This window comes from Chiloscyllium plagiosum, chromosome 32, assembly GCF_004010195.1.
Source record: "Chiloscyllium plagiosum isolate BGI_BamShark_2017 chromosome 32, ASM401019v2, whole genome shotgun sequence".
Classification (NCBI taxonomy): Eukaryota; Metazoa; Chordata; class Chondrichthyes; order Orectolobiformes; family Hemiscylliidae; genus Chiloscyllium; species Chiloscyllium plagiosum.
In genome coordinates, this window is record NC_057741.1 from 36,920,583 (window position 1) to 36,937,424 (window position 16,842).

The 16,842-nt window shown below is 42.2% G+C and overlaps 1 long non-coding RNA gene across 1 annotated transcript in view; it reads right to left on the reverse strand.

Moving 5' to 3' along the window:
* LOC122539292 overlaps nucleotides 1–4,319 on the reverse strand; it is a 133,942-nt gene extending 129,623 nt beyond the window's left edge. Inside the window, exon 1 of the long non-coding RNA XR_006309022.1 lies at nucleotides 4,250–4,319. This is a non-coding gene — a long non-coding RNA (uncharacterized LOC122539292). The remainder of the gene's footprint in view (nucleotides 1–4,249) is intronic.
* Nucleotides 4,320–16,842: the final 12,523 nt, after the last annotated feature.

The window sequence follows — 16,842 nt, forward strand, 5'->3', positions numbered from 1 at the left end:
TCCAGTCTGAAAAACAACCCTCCACCACCATCCTCTGTCTTCTACCTTTGAGCCAGTTCTGTATCCAAATGTCTAGTTCTCCCTGTATTCCATGAGATCTAACCTTGCTAATCAGTCTCCCATGGGGAACCTTGTCGAACACCTTACTGAAGTCCATATAGATCACATCTACTGCTCTGCCCTCATCAATCTTCTTTGTTACTTCTTCAAAAAACTCAATCATGTTTGTGAGACATGATTTCCCTCGCACAAAGCCATGTTGACTATCCCGAATTAGTCCTTGCCTTTTCAAATACATGTACATTTTGTCCCTCAGGATTCCCTCCAACAACTTGCCCACCACGGAGGTCAGGCTCACCGGTCTATAGTTCCCTGGCTTGTCTTTACTGCCCTTCTTAAACAGTGGCACCATGTTTGCCAACCTCCAGTCTTCCGGCACCTCACCTGTGACTATCGATGATACAAATATCTCAGAAAGAGGCCCAGCAATCATGTCTCTAGCTTAAAAAAAAAACCTTCCACCCCCTCGCTCTAGTATCTACCTACCTTGGGCTTAAAATATTCAAAGACTCTTCCACCAAATCTTCAGGAATGACAGGATCATTGCAGTGCATTCGGCCCATTGTGTGTGAGCCAGCTCTCCAATAAGCACTACAACTTGATACCATTCTCACAGACTTCCCCCATCCTCATACATTGTTTCCACTTAAGTAATCACCAAATGTCTCAATTGACTCTGCCTCAATGACATTTACAGTTACCTCTTATTTTTCTGAACCCCAGTAGATACACGCCCAGACTGCCTAATTATTCCTGATAAGACAACTCGCCCATTCCAGGCATTATTCTGGGAAACATTCTCTGAAAGGCTGCCAGTGTGTTTACTTTTCTTCCTGAAATAAGGAGAGCAGTTGTCCAGATGTGGTGGTGGCGATATCTGTCTGAAACATTTCTCAATTTCCTCAACAATCTTTACATATTTTAACTTCTTTAAAATATATTCAGGGGATATGGTCATTAGTATAAAGGGTAGCATTTATTGCACCTTCTTGAGAAAGTAGTGGTGAACTGCCTTAGAACATTGAACAGTAGAGCAAAGAGACAGACCCTTCAGCCCATCATGTCTGTGCTGGCCATAATGCCATTCTGAATTAATCCCTATCTGTATCCCTCTATTCCCTGCCTGTTCATGCCTCTGTCTGAATGTCTCTGAAATGCTGCTAACATATCTGCTTCTATCACCTCCCATGGCAGCGTGTTCCCATCACCTATCACCCTCTGTGTAAAAAACTTATCTCGCACATCTCCTCTAAACATTTCCCGTCTCACGCTAAACCTATTCCCCCAAATATTCAACATTTCCACCGTGGGAAAAAGACTCCAACTATCCACTCTATCCACTCTTCTCATAATCATATATACTTCTGTATAAAGATCTGCCCCTCTGCCTCTGACGTGCTAACAAGAACAATCCAAGTCTGTCAGACCTCTTATTCTCGCTAATACACTCTAATCCAGGTAACATCCTGGTAAATCTTTTTTGTATTCTCTCTAAAGCCTCCACATCCTTCCTATCGTATGGAGACCAGAACATCATAAAATATTCCAAATGTGGCTGAACTAAAGTCTTATGCAACTGCAACTGCAACGTGACTTGCCAAATTTTATACACAATACCCTGACTGATGAAGGTAATCATGCCATATGTCTTCTTTACCATCTTATCTACTTGCGTTGCTACTTTTATGGAGCTATGGACTTGGATTCCAAGATCCCTCTGTTTATCAATGCTCCTAAGGATCCTGCCATTTTCTGTATACTTCCTTCTTGCATTTGACCTTCCAAAATGCATCATCTCACACTTGTCTGGATTAAACTCCGTCCTCCATTTCTCCACCCAACTTTTCAGCAGATCAATATCCTGCAGCATTCTTTGATAACCTTCTGTCAACAGCTCTATCAAACTTACTGATAGGACCACCTACATTTTCATCTCCTTTTACCTTCTTGAACCGCTGTAGCCCTGTGCTGTAGGTAGACTCACAATGCCATTAGGGAGGGTGTTCCAGGATTTTGACCCAATGACAGTATGTGATGTAGTCACAAACCAGCATGCTTAGAATCATAGAGTCATTTTTGATAGGGAAGGATGATATTCCATTCACTGAGTCCATGCCAGTGATACGTCCTGCGAAAAAACTCTAAACTATTCTCGGAATTATCTAGCTTATTATTCCGTAAAACCTTTTTGTTTCATATGCCCTCAACCATGATACACATTTGTCCATATGGACAACTTTGGTTATATACATTATGTGCGTTCTTCCAGATAGATAATAACCATTGTGGGCACTGTATGCATTCCAAGTGATGAACATCTGCAACATGCATTGTATACATTCACCCACAGTGGATTTCAGGAAGAATTTTCTCCAAGACTTGAAGAAGGGTCCTTGTGAGGATTTAGGTGGCGATCTTGCCAGCAATGGAGATTAGGGAGATTCCTCACTAATTCCCACAGTGCACTTTGTTTACTTTCTTGAATACGGTGGCAATGGCAGCATCCCTGCGATTGGCAGGGAATTACTTCTTTGTCCCAGATTGTCAGGAACAGTAATGGAGATGACACATAAGCACCAAGTTTGAAAATCCTCACTGGAATTCCATCCACGCCTGTGGCTTTTCCATTCTTCATGTGTCTAATGGTAGCTTTAACTTCTGCCACACCAGGTGAGAGTCAAAGATCATCTTTGATGGGGATTTGGGGGAGCTCCTTAAACATGTCCTCAGTTACGATTGCATCACAGTTTTGGAGTTCTTTGAAGTGTTTTCTCTGTTACTCAAAATGGTTCCATCCTTACTCTCATTTGTCCAGATAGAGACCATCTGTTAAATACATTTTCAACATGGCAAATATACTTATATATATTGATATACATTCAGCCATATAGAGACCATCCATTATATACAGTAGATACATTTTCCATACATAGACATATATTATATACATTTGTCCATAGAGAGTCATAGAGTTATATAGCACGGAAACAGACCCTTCGGTCCAATCAGTCCATGCTGACCAGATATCCCAAACTAAACTGCTCCTGGCCCCTAGCCCTCCAAACCTTTCCTATTCATGTACTTAGCTAAATGTCTTTTAAATGTTGTAATTGTATCCATATCCACCACTTCATTCCATACAAATTCATGCCGCATGCAAACCACCCTCTGAGTAAAACATTTGCTCATGTCTTTTTTAAATCTCTCCCCCCTCACCTTAAAAATCTGGTCCCTCCCACCCCCACCCCCACCCCAGTCGGGAAATCTCCCATTCGAGGGAAAAAACAATTACCATTAACACTAGCTGTACCCCTCATTATTTTATAAATTTCTATCAAGTCTCCTCTCAAACTCCTACATTCCAGTGAAAAAGGTTCCAGCCTACCCAGCCTTTCTTTATGTCTCAAATCTTCCATACCCGGCAACATCCTGGTAAATCTCTTCTGAACCTTCTCCAGCTTAATAACATCCTTCCTATAACCGGACACAGTATTCCAGAAGAGGCCTCACCAATGTCCTGTACAACTTCAACACGACGTCCCATTTCCTATACTCAAAGGACTGAGCAATGGAGGCAGATGTGCCAAATGCCTTCTTAACCACTCAGTGAGACAACTGTTATACACACTATATACATCCTTCCATCTTGAGAACAACACCCAGTTATTCCGTGTGCTGCACACTGCTTGCTATGATAAAGATTTGGTTTATTGTGATATTATGATCAATGTGTTATAATTCAGCAACGCTTCTTATCCAGTTCTGGCTTCATTGAGCAAGCTTGTAACAGACCCAGTCTCCTGTTTTATTTTTGGTAATGGAAGCAGTCAATGAATATTCTGACGAAATAATTCTCTGAATGTTGGCATGGGTTCAAACATGTAAAACAAAATTCATTTCCCGTCCGAAAAAAAGTCCCTTTTCTGTTTAAACGCATTGTTGTTTACTTCAAGTCTTTCATCTCACCTTAATTAATTGAAGAAAAATATCCTTGTTGACAAATATATATAAACAAGAAATACGAGCACAATTGCTTGGTGCTTTTACAATATGACGTACTGCTTGTTAAAGAGAAACCTAAAGGGAGATTTGAAAGAAAAATAGATAAATGTCCTTGCTGTTGGACGCACTGATTGTTCCAGGAATGTGCAACAAACTCAAAGGAGAAGATTATTGAAATAAAACTCACAAACTGCAGTGATTCATGAAGTAGTCTCTCCCTTCAATGGGATTTGTAGATGATGAAGAGTTCTGTAGCAAAAGCAAAAGTCATTTCTTCATGAGCAAGCATCGACTCCAGAGTTCTATTGCATTGAGTAATAACCCTCATTCCAGTCAACCCAGATAATCACTCCAGACCTTCGCTGTAAATTGTATTAAAGCAAAGTAACTGCCAACACTTGACAGCTTCAGAAAAACATAAACATGTTGCTGGTTATTGACCAGATGTCCTGATTAGTCAGCTGTTATAAAGCAACCAAGAAATTACGCTACTGTCCATTTAAAACAGAAGTGGCAACTTTCCAGAAACATGGAACAGTGAGATCAAAACAGATCATTGAAGCATAAACTGGACAGCAGCTTCTGGGGTTGGAGAGATAGACCATGAGTTCCCAGGAGTTTGGTGGTTAACCTATGCCACTTGGCTATCTGGCTGGCACAGACAAACTCTGCCCTCAACTGCCTCAGTCGTTTACTTGTTTGATAGGTTTAAGACCATAAGACCAAAAGGTAAAGGAGAAACAATAGGCCTTTCATCCCATCGAGTCTTTTCCAACATTCAATAAGATCATGACTGAACTGGTTGTGGTCTCTGCACTTTCTTGTCTGCCCTCCCTAATCCTTGACTGCCTTGATTAAATTCAACGACCCAGCCTCCAGGGAAAGAGAATTCCATATACTAACTACCCTCAAATAGAAAGAAAAAAGGTCTCCTCAGTGAGTACCTTCTATGTTTAATCAATGTTACCTGGTTCTACTCTCTCTAACTCAGGAAATCATACTCCCAGCATCTGCGCTGTCAAGTCCTGATGGAATCTTGCAATATGCTCAGCTTGCATTATTCTAATCTGCAATGGATACAGACTCAATCTTTCTTCATAAGGTAAGCATTTCATTGGTTGAATGAACCTGCTTCCAACCTGTTTCTAATGCAATTACATAATTTGTCAAATAAAGAGAATAAAACTGTACACAGTTCTCCACATGTGGTCTCACCAAGGCTTAAGGCAGCTGCAGTAAAACATCCTTATTTTTATATTCCATTCCCCGTGCAATAAACACCAATATTCCATTTACCATCCTAATCACCTGCTAAACCTGCAGAGTAACGGTTTGTCATTCATGTATGAAGACGCTCACATCACTTTGTACTTCTGAGCTCTGAAATCTCTCTCCAGCTAAATAGTACACTGCTTTTCGGTTCTTCCTGCCAAAGTGAACAAGCTCATGTTTTCCCACCTGTTATTCCATCTACCAAACTCTTGCCCCACTCACTTTACTGCCTTAAAGATTTGCTACCTTCTCTACCTTTCCGATCTGTTTTTGTTGAGTGTGACCAATTTAGCTGCCATCTATTTGACCCCTACCTAAATTGGAAGTAGTTGAAAGATCCCAGCACTGTGGCTACATCACTTCATGAGTTACAACTTGCCAATATGAAACTGATTTATTCATCCCTACTCCAGCTTCCTCTAGGCTAATCTTTCCTTTATTATTGAACCCAACATGTGCACTCATCTGGTGTTTTAACTTTTGATGTGCTTCCTTATCAAATTTGAAATTTTAAAATCTCAACTTTTAAATATCAGATATAACTGAAGTAACTGCACTTTAACAGCACACCCAGCTCCTTTGCCTTCTCTGTGAGGGTGGACTCTGTTGCAGAACATCTGAATTTATCCCTCAGGTGCCACCTTTGCAAAGGTGAAGAGCCTGTGACCTTGAATGTCTCAGAAACTCCAGCTTTGTCTTGGAAGGTGAAGAGTCCGAATATTGAACATAAACCCCGTGATAATTTTCACAAACGGTCCTCAGATTATACTGCAATAATTAAGTGCATCCCTAATACCAGATGTCAGAGCAGCACAATGGCTAGCACTGTTGCCTCACGTTGCCAGGGAACTGGGTTCAATTCTCTCCTTGGGAAGGTGTGTACAAACTCAATACGCCTAAAGGCCTCTTTTTGTACTATAAGCGTTCTATGATTCAAGATTTACCTTGAACGTGATAGATGAACTAAATTATCATAGTCGTGCTTTACATTCAGGACTATAACGTGCTAAATTCCTGATCTACACTGACTACAAATATCATCTCCTGTCCCGTTCACTCACCATTCTTGACTTCTCTGGTTTAAAGTGGATTCCTGTCCTCACAAACCACAAATATTGAATCCTATATTCATATTTCAATTGTTCATATCCTTACCCTTCCCGATCTCTGTAACATCCTCCAACTCAAACTCGGTTTCTCCAACTCTCTCCTCTTCTGCTTGAACCAGCAGTCCTTCTTTCACCCCACTCTCCTGGAATTGGCTTCATTTGCAAAGATTGAAAATCAGAATCCCTTCCTTATTTTTGATGAAGATCGTTATTCCAACTCACCTTCTTTGATCAGTCTTTGACACTTTTTATCATAGCTTTTTGATTCTGCTCTTTGAACTGTCAAGAGACCTTTTTTTTAACAATGTTGAAGGCACATAAATGCAAATTGTTTCTTACTTGATGCATTTGCCTAAACTCCACTAATATATGTCTACATACTGTCAATTAACTCCTTCACTCCGACAAACAGGTACTAAATGTATCTTTTCCATTAGAAGTCAAGCCCCAGTAACTTTATTAACAAATCCATCAATTAGCAGTACAAGCACCATTAACTCTGGGTCAATGCCATAATTGCATTACACATGTTTACCCACAGAAGCATTATTTGGATCTGAACACAACGGTTACTGATCAGGTATTGTTGCATCAGGCACATTTTGTTAAAGTTTTACGTCGTGTACTCATCAGGCCAATTCACAAAAATACAAATGTAGGGGGAAAACCAACATTTACTCTGCATAAGGGGAAAGTGCTAATTGGTTGGCAACTGGACTATAAGTGTCAAGGTGTTGTTATGGGCAAAGCCTCTGTCAATGATGATGACATTTAACAATTAGGTTTTGTTTAAATTTTAAATCAGGTATATAAATTCTGATTGGTCAAAGCATTGCCCTGAAAAATGAACCAGCAAATAACTGTTGCATATTTATTAAGTTGAAATTGGCACAATGCATGTATATATTCATTGTGTCTACAAAAAACAGAGGCGTGCATATTAATATTTGTAGTATTAATCACCTCTGACCTGCTCCTGTAACCATTATATTTATATGGCTAGTCCAATTCAGTTTCTGGTCAATGGTAACCCCAGGATGTTGTTAGTGATGGATGCAATGATCACAATGCCATTGAATGTCAAGGATAGATAGTTACATAAAAAAACAAAAGAACTGCAGGTGCTGAAAATCAGAAACAAAAACAGAAATTGCTGGAAAGGAGAGATATCAGAGTTAACATTTCAAATCCACTGACCTTTCCTCAGACAGTTAAATTCTCGTTTGTTCAAGATGGTCATTGCCTGGTACTTGTCTGGGTGAATGTTATTTCCCATTTTTCAGCCCAACCCTGGATATTATTCAGATCTTGCCATTTGGATAAGGGTCGCTTTAATATCCAAGGAGTTGCCAATGTACAATTCATTACACACATATGCACCATACTGTGAGGCCATCTGACAATCTGAACTTGGCTGTCAGTGTGATTCTTTGCATTGGAGAAAGTGAGGACTAAGGTGCCGGAGATCAAGATCAAAAGGTGTGGCGCTGGAAAAGCACAGCTGGTCAGACAGCATCCAAGGAGCAGGAGAGTCAACGCTTCAGGCATAAGCCCTTCACCAGGAATCTTTGGATCCTCGGGACTATCCAGCAAGTGTTGCCCAGTTGTAGAATCACATCTACTATTGGGCATCACGTTGTGAGTTTAGCCAACATAAGCTGATTGGGTACAGTCGGCACCTTGCTTGCTATGAATAGCCAGAGAGATATGTTGTTGATATGATCCAGTAGTCTTTAGGACAGACAGCCTGCATACCAGCACTGAAATTCATATACCACACTCCCCATTTGAGTAATGGGCAGAATGCCTTTTTGGCTTGAAGGCAACATCCTGTTAATTGCAAACCGTAGGGTAATCTGAGGTAGACTGGGCAATTTCAGGACTAACAGTGATAGTCTGCAGGCCTTAATAGGTGTGATAAACAATAAGAAACAATCTGATCAGGATATCTTGCAAGATATCTTGATGCACCTTATTTCAGTATAAGAATGAGAGGTGACATTTTTGGAAGGTGCAAAGTTCTTAGGGTACTTGACCGGGTGGATATGGAGAAGTTGTTTCTCCTTGTGGGAGGATCTAGGACTTGAGGGTTAATCTCAAAATAAGGGGTTGCATATTTAAGACTGAGATGAGGAGGAATTTCTTCTCTGAGAGTGTAGTGAATCTGAGGAATTATTTACCATTTAGGGCTGTCGAGGCTGGGTCATTAAGTATATTCAAGGCTGAGAGAGACAGATGGAAGGGGATCAAGGGTTATGGAGAAAAGGCAGGAAAGTGGAGTTGAGGATGATCAGCCATGAATGGAGCATCAGATTCAATGGGCTGAACGGCCGACAGTAACAAACGGCTAGGGTTTTATTTACAAGTTTGATGATAAGTACAACCTTATAGAATGTAAAAGTGTAAGAATTCCAATGTGTACATTCACCAGTGATGGGAGGTTTGTGGTACACAATAACAGAGAATTCCCTGCATAATTTCTCAACAAGGACAGTGAAGGAAACAAGCTGGTTTGACTATTCCATTTCAAAATGGAGTTGAGCTCTGGGTGGGGCCCATTAAGACATGTCAGGAGATTCTAACAGACAGCAGCAGATTCAAATATAGCAAACATATGATTGACAAATCGGAAATATGCAATGGGTCAGAGGGGGGTTGCCGTTCTATCACAGGCATGTTTCTCATGGAATCCAACAAAGATGTTAACAAGAGCTGGACCCGGTGGGGACTCCCATGGCAACACCGTTTATTCGAGTGGATGTGACGTTGTTAATCTTAACTGCTCATATTGCTAAATGCATTAGTTCAATGAACAATGGTCTCAATCATCATGAGATGGTGCTGCTGCACAGATGTCTACAGTGTCATTGTCGATAAAAAGTGGAACTGGAAAGGCACAGCAGATCAGGCAGCACCAGAGGATCAGCAGAGTTGAAGTTTTGGGTTGGGACCCTTCGTCAGGATCTTGATGAAGGGTCTCAACCCAAGACATTGACTTTCCTGCTCCTCCCATCCTGCCTGACCTGCTGTGCTTCTCCAGCTCTGCTTTTTATTGACTCTGACCTCCAGCATCTGAAGTCCTCACTGTCTCCAAGTGTCTGCAGCTTCATATTGTGCAGAACCAGTCATAGACTTGAAAGGGCATAAAGAGACATCGCTATAGTATACATTGGGCAGTTTGTATCTGCATGGTTGCAGTGAGCCATGGGTAGCTTGTTTCTTGTGCACACACATGCTGCTTTTGAGTGAGCCTGTCTAATCATGCTGATCCACTGAAGTTCATATGAAGTTTCCCCCATCATTAAGAATAGTGTGCATGATATCAGTATTGTCACGCTTATTAAGGACAAGTATTTCAGTCCTTTTTTAGGGTTTGCAGATTGCTACAGATCATTCAATTGTTGCTGCAGTCACACAATTCTATGTCCTGTCGTTCTTTTAGATAATGTAAACACTTAAATGAATTGAGAATCCAAAATCCCTCCACTCTCTCTCTCTGATCAAATAGATGTTTCTTTCAGTAAAGGAACATTTCCATTTGGTTGCAGCTGCTACCTGTTCACACAGCTCTGCAATATGACAGAGAAATGTATGCGCAAGGAGATGTTGTACCTCCACTGTCTATACTGTAATTAATTAAAGTGACAGTCTGACACAAACTCAAAAATACACTTCAAGAAGATTAAAATGCAAGTGCCAATGGACAGAGAACTCAGTCCAATTTCTTAATCAAACACAAAAACCTGATCACAATAAATATTTTAAACGTGGATGGTTGTGTTATTCATGTTAACATTAGGCCTATTTATAACTGAGAGCTATCATTATCAACAGCAGTTCTGGCTATCAATATCTACAGGTGTCTGTTTCCACCCAAAGCCCAGTTCTTTTACAATGGAACAGAAGGCTGGATATTTATAAGACATGAGGTTATTTTAAACAGATGGATTTTTAATAAGGGTGGTCAGAAAGCTCAATGCTGGACCATTCATTGCTGACTAAGGACACAACAATACACCTTAAGTTATTATTACAATTTAAATTGATAAATTGCTATCATTACTTCAGTTTGTTTTTATTTATTTCCTTGTTTTTTTTAGGGTGTGACCTCACTGTTGCTCATCCATCCAGCAATCCACACTGCTCTGCAGATAAATCCATCTAAACGCACTCAGGAATGGACCAAACTGTGAGCAAAACATATCATTGAATAAAGAAACCCACTCGACAATCTCAGGATAAGGGATTGGATCATCTAGGACTGGGGTGAGGAGAAATTACTTCACTCAAAGGATTGTGAATCATTGCAAGGTTCCTTTGAATTCTCTGCCCCAGGGGTTTGTGAATGTTCCATATAATGAGGGCTGGATCAGACAGAATTTCTGAACACTCAGGGAATTGAGGGATACAAGAGAGAGTGGGAAAGTGGTGTTTCAACATTCAGCCATGATTGTACTGAATGATGGAGAAGGTATAAATAATCATCTCCCTTTTCTCATTGTCCAATAAATGGTATGACACATAGAATCCCTACAGTGTGCAAACAGACCCTTCAGCCCAACAAGTCCTCACTGACCCTCCAAAGAGTAACCCACCTAGATCTATTCTGCTACCCTATATTTACCCCTGACTAATGCACCTAACCCACACATTCCTGAACACTATGGGCAATTTAGCTGAGCCAATTCACCTAACCCACACATCCCTGAACACTATGGTCAACTTAGCACAGCCAATTCACCTAACCTACACATCTTTGGATTGTGGGACGAAACCCACACAGACTTGGGAAGAATGTACAAACTCCACAAGGAGTTAATAAGGAGGCTGGAATTGAACTCGGGTCCCTGGTGCTGTGAGGCAGTAGTACTAACCACTGAGCCATTGTGCTGCCCCGCATGCTAAGAAGGAAGTGGTGTACTTAAGTAACAAACAACCAAGACAGGAAAGGACTATACCATTGAAAGTAGGGCATTGGGTAGTGTTGTAGAACAAAGACGCCTAGGGGTTCAGATACGTAATTCTTTGAAGCTTTGTCACATGTGAAGAGGGTGGATAAGAAGGCATTTAGCACGCTTGCCTTCATTGATTGAGATTTGCGTGTTAGAGTTGGGACATTGTGTTGATATAGTACAGGATGTTGATGAGGCCTCTTCTGCAGTAGTGTCCATTTTTGGTCGCCCTTTTATATTATCAAGCTGGAGAGGATTCAAAAAAGACTTACCAGGATGTTGCCAGGAAAGGAAGGTTTAAGTTATAGGGTGAGGCTGGAGAAGCTGGGATTCTAAAAGGCTGACACAACACTGAGGGCCGAAAGGCCTGTACTCTGCTGTACTGTTCTATGTTCTTTCTACAGGAGTGTGGGAGGATGATGGGTAACCTCATAGAGGTTTATAAAATCATGAGGAGTGTAGATAAGGTGAATGGCAAGTGCCTTTTCCCTCGGGTGGGGGAATTGCAAGACTGGATGGATGAAAACCTGTGAGAGAGTGCTTTAAAGAAAATAGTCATATGCCACTGGCTTTTAATGGCTTTGTGAAGCAGTAATGCAGTAATTTACTTCTACTGGCAGAGCTAATGAACATGCATCTTATCATTTTTCCCCCAACACAGTCATATCCTTGGAAGTGTTAGGAGGGACACATCTGTATTGTTGGATACCTCAGGTGTCTTGCATCATGATCAGCTTTGGTTCTGTCTTCATGTGTTCTCTAATTCAATGGGCTTCAAAATTGCAAACTCCCGAATGTTCCTGCTAGATCAATAACTCAGCCTTGATCCTGGCAATAGCAAAGCACGCAGCAGGAATACATTGACAGTGATTGCCGTTAAGACTATTGGCTCAGTATCACTATATATTTTGTTTGTCACATTCGGTGCCAATGTTGTTTGCATGCTGGCGTCTTTCATTTGTTACTTTGGACCCAGATACCTTGAAGCACTTGATATGTTCAATTTATTCTCTCTTGTCAGATAGGTGACTCGATAAGATTACAAATATTTGCTTTTAATTGTCATTCCTTCGGGTTTGACCGATCGGTATCGACATTGTTTCCTTCCTCGTACACTTCAGTCTAAAATCTCTCCTGTCTAACATGTCGTGTTCACGAGCCTTGAATTCAGCACGAGCCTTGAATTCTGCTACTGTCACCAGATCAATATTGTTAGCAAAATTCAAGCTGTTCCCACCCCCCGCAAAGATATTCGTGGCTCCCTACATTTTATTAAAAGGCTCAAACCATTGTATGCTAACGAGAGATATCGAGCAAAGCTGAAAATAGCAGAAATCCCCACTGAACATCCACTGTAAGATAAAACTAGTCAATCAAAAGGTTCACTGGACATAAAAGATCCAAAGATCCTCTTCAAACAAATGTTGCCAACATAGATTAGACTCCCTGCAGTGTGGAAACAGGCCCTTTGGCCCAACCAGTCCACACTGACCCTCCAAAGAACAACCCATGCAGACCCATTTCCCTCTGATTAATGCACTTAACACTACGGGCAATTTAGCGTGGCCAATTCACCCTAACCTGCACATCTTTGGACTGTGGGAGGAAACCTGAGCAAACCCATGCAGACACAGGGAGAATGTGCAAACTCCACACAGACAGTTGCCCAAGGCTGGAATTGGACCTGGGACCCTGGTAGCAATGCTAACCACTGAGCCACCATGCCACCCACAAAATGCTTCTAACAGTTCTCCCCCTTGAAACATTAGACATTAATCTCATTCACAGTTTATAACTTCTCATTTCAATCAAATTGGCTGCACCTTTACCTATGCGATTGGTGATTATATTTGAAATGCTTTGAGTTTTCATATGAACACGCCATGTCACTATTTCACAACAGGTTAGCAGAGCTTGTGGAACAGTGGGTAGGGTGTCTGCCTCTGTAATGGAGGCTCCAGGTTAGAGGGTCAGAACAGGACTTGAAGGCCCAAGGAGCTGCATTCAAAACCCAGCCAAGCAGGTGGAGCATTAACCTCTGAGTCCTTCCAACACCTGCCAAGGGCAGGTGGTAAAAGTGGGAGAGTTTCCTCGTCAGCCATGTGATGGATTATCCATAGCTCCAGTCTACGAGATGTTGATAAAAGTGTTGACACAGCTTGTAATCCTTGACAGTTTAGTGGAATAGTTGTCTCAGTTGGTGAGATGGCTGGTGTGGATCAGATCGGTACTGACAGCATGGGGTTTGAGTTCAGCTCCAGCTGGCTAGATATGGGACCTGTTTCCATGCCTTATGCGCAATGAAGATGGCAGCACTGTGGGTTAGACAGAGAACTCAAAAACTACTCAAATTCTTTCCTTTTTAACACTGTGCTTTCTCAAGTATTGAATAGATTGCAGAGAGCATTGATGACTCCTGATCTGTCACTGGATTGCCACTAGGTAATAAGATCAAGCTTTTTGAAGTGAAGAAAGACATTGAGTGTTTTCCTAAGTGATATTAGAACTACTTCTTACATCAACCTCAACTGTTAAAGAAATATTATCAGCAGTTAACCACACATGAACATGAGACTTGAACCACACAGATGGCCCAAAGATCATGAAACACGGATTCTTTAATTTATTGTTATGCGAAAGTCACTTTCAAAAGTCACTGGAGTCAGGGAAAGTCCAGGATGATTGGAAGATCGCTGTTGTAACCCCATTGTTCAAGAAAGGATCAAGACAAAAGATGGAAAATTATAGGCCAATTAGCCTAACCTCAGTTGTTAGTAAAATTCTAGAATCTATCGTTCAGGATGAGGTTTCTAAATTCTTGGAAGAGCAGGGTCGGATTAGAACAAGTCAACATGGATTTAGTAAGGGAAGGTCGTGCCTGACAAACCTGTTAGAATTCTTTGAAGAGGTGACAAGTAGGTTAGACCAGGGAAACCCAGTGGATGTGATCTATCTAGACTTCCAAAAGGCCTTTGATAAGGTGCCACACGGGAGGCTGCTGAGTAAGATGAGGGCCCACGGTGTTCGAGGTGAGCTACTGGCATGGATTGAGGATTGGCTGTCTGACAGAAGGCAAAGAGTTGGGATAAGAGGTTCTTTTTCGGAATGGCAGCCGGTAACAAGCGGTGTCCCACAGGGTTCAGTGTTGGGGCCACAGCTGTTCACATTATATATTAATGATCTGGATGAAGGGACTGGGGGAATTCTAGTGAAGTTTGCCGATGATAACGAAGATAGGTGGACAGGCAGGTAGTACTGAGGAAGTGGGGAGGCTGCAGAAGGATCTAGACAGTTTGGGAGAGTGGTCCAGGAAATGGCTGATGAAGTTCAATGTGACCAAATGCGAGGTCTTGCACTTTGGAAAATAGAATACAAGCATGGACTACTTTCTAAACGGTGAGAAAATTCGTAAAGGCAAAGTTCAAAGGGATCTGGGAGTGCTAGTTGAGGATTCTCTAAAGGTAAACATGCAGGTTGAATCCGTGATTAAGAAAGCCAATGCAATGTTGTCATTTATCTCAAGAGGGTTGGAATATAAAAGCAGTGATGTGCTACCGAGACTTTATAAAGCTCTGGTTAGGCCCCATTTGGAGTACTGTGTCCAGTTTTGGTCCCCACACCTCAGGAAGGACACACTGACACTGGAGCGTGTCCAGCGAAGATTCACACGGTTGATCCCTGGAATGGTAGGTTTAACATACGAGGAATGGCTGAGGATCCTGGGATTGTATTCATTGGAGTTTAGAAAATTAAGGGGAGATCTGATAGAAACTTACAAGATAATACATGACTTGGAAAGGGTGGACGCTAAGAAATTGTTTCCGTTAGGCGAGGAGACTAGGACCCGTGGGCACAGCCTTAGAATTAGAGGGGGTCAATTCAGAACAGAAATGCGGAGCCATTTCTTAAGCCAGAGAGTAGTGGGCCTGTGGAATTCATTGCCGCGGAGTGCAGTGGAGTCCGGGACGCTAAATGTCTTCAAGGCAGAGATTGATAAATGCTTGATGTCACAAGAAATTAAGGGCTACGGGAAGAATGTGGGTAAGTGGAGTTGAAATGCCCATCAGCCATGATTAAATGGCGGAGTGGACTCGACGGGCTGAATGGCCTTACTTCCACTTCTATATCTTATGGCCTTATGGTCTTATTGTCATCAGGTCTTTACAAGCATGAAGGGAAATCAAGATTAAATAATGGGCACTGTCCATACATGGAGACAGGTCTATGGTCTAATGTGGGTGAAGAAATCTTTTATTTAAACCTTCCCCCATGAATTCTCCTAGCACTAAAGACGCCCTATTTTCCAGGAAGGAACCATTTAACTCCCCCAGCTGCCCTGCTTGGCACCCTCCTTCACTAGCGCCACCTGTTGCTGGACATTCCATCATAATTTATATGGAACCATTCTGTATATGAGTGGGGTTAGTTACAGCAACACCTCATCTTCCACCTCAGGAGCTTACAACCATACAGCCTTAACATAGAATTCACCAGCTTCCAAAGCTCCCCACCCCCCCACCTCATCCCAGTTCCAGCCCTCCCTCTCCATCCCAACCTCCTGACCTGACCTAACTTGGCCTATCTTGCTTCCCATCTCCCCACTGACCAATCACAATCACCTCCCACCTGCATTCACCTCTCGCCATCCCACTTACCTTTCCCCCAGCCCAGCCCCTCCCTCTATTTATTTGTCAGCCCCCTTCCCCCTCCCCAGTCCTGATGAAAGGTCCCAACCTGAATCATCGACCCCCCCTGCCCCTCTGATGCTACTTGCACCTGCTGTGCTTTTTCCAGCTCCATTCTTTATTCACTCTGACTCTCCAGCATCTGCAGTCCTCACTATCTCCAGGTCAGGTGACAAGGCTTGCCAAACTCTAAGGCAGAAGTGGGTACTGCAGATTCTGGAAATCAGAGTCAAGATTAGAGTGGTGCTGGAAAAACACAGCAGGTCAGGCAGCATCCGAGGAGCAGGAAAATCAATGTTTCAGGCAAAAGCCCTTCATCACCAGGTCAGGCAGCATCCAAGGAGCAGGAGAATCGACGTTTCGGGCATAAGGGCTTTTGCCCGAAACGTCGATTCTCCTGCTCCTTGGATGCTGCCTGACCTGCTGTGCTTTTTGCTGCGCTTTTCCAGCAACACATTTCCAGCTCTGATCTCCAGCATCTGCAGACCTCACTTTCTCCTACAGAAAGAGAGTGACAGGTTACAGATTGAGAGTGACAGGTTACAGAGAGAGAGAGTGACAGGTTACAGAGAGACAGTGACAGGTTACAGAGAGAGTGACAGGTTTCAGAAAGAGAGTGACAGGTTACAGAGAAAGAGTGACAGGTTACAGATTGAGAGTGACAGGTTATAGAGAGAGAGTGACAGGTTACAGATTGAGAGTGACAGGTTACAGAGAGTGAGTGACAGGTTACAGAGAGACAGTGACAGGTTACAGAGAGAG